Source organism: Solanum pennellii, chromosome 9 (genome assembly GCF_001406875.1).
Source record: "Solanum pennellii chromosome 9, SPENNV200".
Taxonomy (NCBI): Eukaryota; Viridiplantae; Streptophyta; class Magnoliopsida; order Solanales; family Solanaceae; genus Solanum; species Solanum pennellii.
In genome coordinates, this window is record NC_028645.1 from 58,509,297 (window position 1) to 58,516,957 (window position 7,661).

At 28.9% G+C, this 7,661-nt stretch overlaps 1 pseudogene; it reads right to left on the minus strand.

Moving 5' to 3' along the window:
* Positions 1 to 434: 434 nt before the first annotated feature.
* LOC107030231 overlaps positions 435 to 7,661 on the minus strand; it is a 15,577-nt pseudogene continuing 8,350 nt past the window's right edge.

Sequence of the window (7,661 nt, forward strand, 5' to 3'; positions counted from 1 at the left end):
TAAACAGGATCAGCACGCAGCGCTTCGTTGATCCAGATTGAACTCCAGAGTCAGTGGTGAGCCTCTTGCATTCCGGAGGACATCCATTTCATTGCTTTAGTATTTTAGTTTTAGGATGTGTGGGGTCTATCCCAACATCCATCTTCAGTCAGTTTAGAGGTTTCGTAGACAGTTAGTATTTCAATTTTGAATTTGTTTACTTGCTGAGTCTTAATTGTCATTTTGGCCAGATATTATATGAAGTATTTGTTTTGAATATGTTTTTTTTTTTTGTAAACAAACGATTTTATTACCAAAGTGAGAATTACATAACAGAGAAAAAAAAACCCGAAGTGCAAGCTGGACAACCCCAGCCTTGCATCAACTAACTATACTTCATACTTAACTAACAAGTTTTCACAATGCTTAACATCTTCAAACAGACTACCTTGACACTAAACAGGATATGCATTCAGGGATTGTAACACTTGATCAAGTCTTGGCCATTGTCTTCCTCGTATATGCATTTCTTGGACTATCTTCCTTATCAACATTTCAGGAGTTCTAATTTTTTGCTTGAAAATCTGTTGATTCCTCTCCTGCCATATAACATAAACACTTGCAGCCACTGCCATCCTATAAACCTTAGCTCTTGCTTGTTTACCTTTGCAGTTAGTATTTGCCCACAACACTTCCTCATCCCATCCACAAACCTCTCTTTGTATATTTAACCAGAGTAGAATTTTTTGCCACACCTGAGCTGTGAATATACATTGGAAGAATAAGTGATTATGACTTTCATCTTCAGCTTCACACAACACACACTGCACCCCTTCTATACACCCCCATGTAGCCAATCTGTCTCTTGTGAGTAACCTTTTTTGGACTGCTAAATATAATATAAAAATCCAATTTGGGCATGCAACATTATGCAGAGTAGTCTTCTTCACTCAACCTTCTGATACTCTCCCCTCATAGTTGTGTATAATTTTTTGATAGAGAACCTGTCCATCTGTTTTATTGATATCTCATTCCATCCAATGCTTTCAAGCTAATGATGCATTTGGAGTATTTTCCTCACCATCCAAGAAACTTGCGGTGCTTCTATCCCCCATAAGGTCCCTTGCTTCCCATAATATTGATGCACCCATTTCACCCATAATCTATATTTCTTCACACACAAATTCCACAATAGCTTACTAAGTTGAGTTTAGTCTTCTGTTGAGTTGAGTAAGTCAGGTCAAGGGTTCGCTTGGAAACCAGCAATGGTCTCCGGTGCCAGTCCCAGTAGGCTCAGGGAGTGACATAATAACTTGAATAGTTGGAAACACATACCTTGGGAGGTTTGTGTTGAAGATTAGGAATTAGAGTTAGTTCATAGGATTACAAGAGTTGTAGTGCAAATCCATAACTTGAAGTTAAGATAGGTTGCAAAGTTTGTAATCTATCTTTTATGGAGGCTCGTAGTTGATTTAGACCTCATTTGTTTGTTTTTTAGGACTGAATCTTAATTATTCAGATTCACTTCATTAAGTTTATTTTTTTTAATTTTCTTACAAGCCTCTTAATGTGTCTGAATACATCTGAATGAATCAGATCGTAACACACTCTTAACACCATTCAGACTCAAAAATTAGACTCCTATCTTAATTTAACTACATCATAACAACTCATAAAAGATTTTTTCTTATTTAATAAATATTAAATATATATGCTTACTGTTATAATTTTCTTTATTCTTACTAACTTAATATACGTCTTTTGCTTTCATAAATTAATCAATATATTTGAATTGATAAGCATTCATGATATAATATTTAGCACAGTTTGAGAAAATAAAAATGTATTAATTATTTGATAACAACTGTCCATTATAAAATAAAACGTTTCCATAAACATTATATTACTACTCTATAAAACTATTTTACATGGCATTATATTAGATTCTCAAAGTTTTTAAGTGTAATGAATAGTCATATTAATGATGTAACTTAATGTTAAATTTTTAATAGATAAATCATATTACCTTATTACGATAAAAATGTGCAAAATATTATTTTCTAAAAAAAAATTATATTACTAAAATGAGGTTTTTTTAATATTTTATTGATATAACGTTTAATTTCATATGTACATTCAGATATTGAAAATAAACAGTCCTAATAATAGGGTATTCAGATTCAGAGACAACATCATAACATTAGGTGTTTATTCAGATTTACGCGTCTAGATCTTAATGCATATCTTAATATTCAGATGTGTATTCAGATTCAGACATCTTAATCTTAATAAAAACAAATGAGATCTTAGTGAAGTTGGAGTTAAATCTTGTAAGGGTACAGGTCGTGGTTTTTACACCTTTTGAACCGGGTGTTTGCACGTAAAAAGTATTGTGTTTTTAGTACGTATTGTCCTTACTGCTTTGTTGAAACACGTTAGGCAACCTGTTTCACACTTAGGCAAAAAGTGAAACTCAGTAAATTACTAGGTCGTAAAGACTATATCCGTAAATTACTAGGTCGTGAAGACTATTTTTAGGCATAAAATAGAAAACTATAAATATAATAAATATGAAAAATACGTGAATGATTGTAATTCTATTTCCTGGAAGAGCTCCTGCTAGTACTTTGAGCTAACTCAATCACATCATTCCCAGTAGTCAAAATATTCCACTGGAAAAAAAAATCAAACAATAAACAGTATCATAATTTAATTTCTAAACTTAAGTTTGTACGCTGAGCATTGTTTAAAATAATGTGTACAATTAACGTCAAGGCTAGGACACATGTAGATAATATAACATGGAAACACAATATTAGCATATCAATCAAATTCAAGACTTCAACTTAATGGTTTAAAAAAAAAATTAACATTGAACTCATTCTATTTTTAATTTAAAATTATGATATTTATTGAAATATTTGAGAGTTTCACATAAAAATCTACACAAGGATTGAAAAAAGTCAATTTATATGTGAGTATTTATAGGGGTCCTTTGATTAACAAGTCATATAGGGATTAAAAGTGTAATATCTTTTTTTGTATTATTACATTATTATGACAATCATTTCCTATGACAATATTTCACATATAATATATTATAGCAATAACATATCATGTGTAATTCCATAATGTGAGATCTAGAGAGGATAGAATGTACAATTGAATATAGGCTGCTTTTGAAATACCTTTGGCCAATTAAATATAACATCAAAGTTTTATTTGAAACCGATATCAATATATGCAAATTATATTCTCAATAATAATATTTCGTTGTAACAACTAAACAAATTATTTGAACAATCGTTATTAGTATAAAGAGGTTTGAGTACATATCTGACTTCTTGTCTTGTCATCTTTCAAAAAATTGAAGATATCATGGAATGAAAGAGGAAGCCACAAAGAAGTAGCAGCATTGGCAATAAAGCCTAATGGTTGGATAATTTTTTCATTTTTTCTTATTGAAATTCTATCTCCGCGGTTGAACCGTGATAAAGTTGGAAAATCTAAGTTGTCTGTCTTGCTTAGAATTTCAAAAAGCTCTTCACCATCCTTTGAGATATTTGTATTGTATATTTCAGCCAAGATAGTTAAACATTGAAAATAAAAATAGAATACAAGTATTACAACAACATATATATGTAACATATGTGTTATATTTTATATATTCTCATTCAAATAAAGTATATCAACATTCGTATGTATAAAACAACTAGTATGATATAATTGGAGCCAAGGAGACAACATGTAATACTAAAATCGAAAGATAAAATATAAGGAAAGTGACAATTCACAATACTAATAAGAAAAAACAGGTAAGGGCGTGTTTTTTTAGGTTTATGTAAAAAAATCTATTTTAGGAATTCTATTTTTATTTTCAGTATTTGGTTGGAGAGTGAATACATTTTCTAGAAAAAAAAATCTATTGAAGATTGACAAAAAATATTAATGGGTGAGAATGTATGATAACATATTTACATGTTAAAGGTGAAAATAATGTCGGAGTGTCGTTAAAGTGTCAGTATAATGTTCAAATGTGACATGATTGTGAACGAAAATGACTTTTCATAAACAATAAGAAATACTACCATTTTTATTGCTCCATATATATATATATATATATATATATATATATAGAAAAGCCATGAGAAAGACGAGCAATGACATTTTAGTAATTTTAGCATCACTTAAGGGTAAAATAATGATTGTATAATTAATTGTCAAAATGAAAATCTAGAAGAATCTATACAAGTCTTAACTTTTGTTATGGGTCCATAAGGATATTATTGTAATTTTATTTAAATGAAGAGTTTCTATTACTTGATTAACTTCTTACAAGCAATAATAAATGTGTTTTGACATATTTTAGAAAGAAAATTTTGATCTAACTTAAATAAAATGTGTTTGAATAGTTAATATTTTGTTCCTAGAAATACTTTAAAGGAATATAGCGTAAACATATTTTTAATATTATGTTACATATTATGACCAATAAATTCGTATTTTGATTATTAAAATAATCTTTGAAATGACGTATCAGTAATTTTTAAATGATTTGAAGAAAGTATCAAATTTTATAACTTTGAATGAACAATGTTTGACTATCAAGAAATCAATAATTTGATATTGTAATTCATTTGAAAGATCATAAAATTAAAAAAAATCAATTTTATATTTTCTTAATATCAAATATGATAAACTATGTAACATAGGAAATTTTACAAGGTCAATGTTTAACATTCAAATCCTAATGAATATTGAAATTCAAAATAAAGAAAAGGAGTAGTTAAAAAATAAAGAAGAATAACAAAAGAAAATGTCAATAGAAAAGACTTTGTTTAGAAATATAGAGGAAGAAAAAACTAAAAAATAAATAAATTAGAAAAAACACAACCTGAAAAAAAGTATATCGAATATTTTGTGGGGGGTCAGCTTTAGAGTATTCTTTACGACATGATGTTAAGTGTAGTATCAAAAAGAAAAATTAATTAATGTAATTTAGAATTTAATATTACGATAATTGTTATTGGTTATAGAAATAAAGTTTCATTCATGATTGTTTTTTGTTTTTGTGGAGGCAAAATTATTTTCTTTTATAAATGCTTAAATAATATAACATTACGATAATTGTTATTATATATAGAAATAAAGTTGCTTTCTTGATTGTTTTTGTTTTTGTGAAGTTAGAAATCAATTTTTTAAGTATTTCTGTTTATGGAAAACAATAATAACAGGTATCACAAAATTCATCGACAAAGTCAAATACAAATACATTATACTTATGTTGAAGCAATGGAGATTTGAAAGACTTTAAAACAATCGTTACGAATTGATTGATCAATGATTAGTATTTTATCAGTTGCAAATCTTATGTGCAAATATCATAGAACGAAGATAATAACATAGTGAAAAATAGATACCACTTGCAAATATATATGAAGACCGATGAATTTTTTTCAAAGATATCAATATTTTATCTATTCCTTGAGCATGAGATATTTTAACACATAATCTAACACAATTCTCTATTCTCTTGATGCAAAGAATTTTTTAGAATTAAACTTTCTCAATTTAGGTTATAAACGACAAATTTATGTCATGTGACTATTTGAAATAGATTATAAAGTAATATATTCAAGTTGTTTACTAAAGAAAAAAAATAGTATAAAGTACATAAATTTCATATCTTTTGTGGCTAATTACATCATATCCGAGAAGTTTTCTCAATTATAAAAATCTCAAATTTTTCATTCCTCTCGAATATATTCCTAAGTTGTCCAATACATTGCAAATGACATATTACTTCGGGGAAGGGATGAATTCGAGAAGGGATAGATATGTATCCGAGAGGAAACAAATGTATCCAAGAGAAAATAGGGATGAATCTGAGAGAGGACTATAATATCTTAAGGCCCGTAATAAAGGTCCAATATAATTTCACATATTTTGTTGAAAAATTAGATAAATTCACAACTTAAGATATATATATATATATATATATATATATATATATATATATATATATTGAAACATACCTCTAAAGATGGTTTTATTTTTATAAAAGGTTTATATTTTTAATGAAAACCGCCTTGAAGTGATGAAAGATTTGCATATATCGTTATCTTACCTTATAAATTAAAATCTAAAAAAGGTAGTAAATAAATAAAAAAGGAATATAAAATCAAACCTCCTTTAAAATCATGCCTAGTAGGGCATATTGCACCCAAGGCCAAATATATCTCTCAGAGATCCTTTGAACTGTAACGATCCATCTTTTAGCTCCGTATGTTTGACGATCACACTACAAGTCTCTAAAGATATGATGTACTTGATTTTTTTCATATTCTTGAACATGTTCCACCCAAGTTACCCGCAAGAGTAAAAATAATCCAGAAAACATAATCAAAATAATTAGCTCGTTGGAAAATAATTAGGAAGGTATGTTGAAAACTCGTGTTTTGTAGCAGCGGATGTTGTAAGGCAAGGACTAATTAGGACCATATGAGGATATAAATATTAATCCTCACACGTTCAGATTCAAAAATCTGGGACATGAACACCATAGTATGAGTTGTGTGAGCGCTCCTGCACTATACGAATGGCTTTATGGCGGTAGGATTGGGGTGCTTGAGCAGATTCCAAAAAAAGTGGTTGATTACTCTACGTTTTGATAAATAATAAAGTTATGAACTCAAGCTAGCAAAAAAACAAGATTGAGGTCGAGAGGGGGGCATTTTGGAACTGTTGAAGTGGAGTTCCACATTGTTATATGAAGAATATAATAGGTCTGACGACTCCTAACATGTTAAAAATGACTACTGAATCTAAATCAATCATAAAATATAACTTATGAGTTTGTTGGATATTTTCCAAGTCTAAAAACTGACAAAAGATCATTTTCTATACTGATATGGGGAGAGTCAAAACAACCCATGATGCACGTTTCAACGCTGATCATTTGGAGTATGAATTAGCAACATAACATGAGGATCCAAAACCGGATTTACTGAGAATAAATATTGTTTGATTCTTATATCATATTGTAAGAACAATATACATCATGAGATAGGTACCAGTAAATATTTACCTCTCGTAGCATACTCTTTGAAAACTAAGTTTCATATAAATAGTGATATAGATGTTACATGTTTGAGTTGTGGAAACAATCTCATGAACAAGTGCAAGATAAGAATACATATAATAGACACTAGTAAATTGGACCTCGTGTGTAGAGGGAATTTAAGGCACATATTTTTCCTTTTATATAAATAGTGATATTAGGGAGATGAAATGATTCATACCTTACTTTAGCGATTACCCATATCTTGAATTACACAACTAGAAAGAAACTTCCAAGAATAAGAACGTACACCACTTTGAATCTCATTGAATGGATCATAAGAAACATCCATCATAATCCATGTTGTTGGATCAAATTGTCTACAACAACGTATGAAGAAAAAATCTCTAGCTTCCACTAGAGGAGATAAAATATGCAACTTTTCAATATTTGATCTTTCACATGCTCAAGTTCGAAATTCATGATACTAACATGGTATGATTCCATATCAAAAATAGTAAGTTTTCAACGAATTCTCAAACACTAGCTACTTTTCAAAAATCAATTCCAAAATTAAGTTACTAGCACATGCACAATATATATATATATATATATATATATA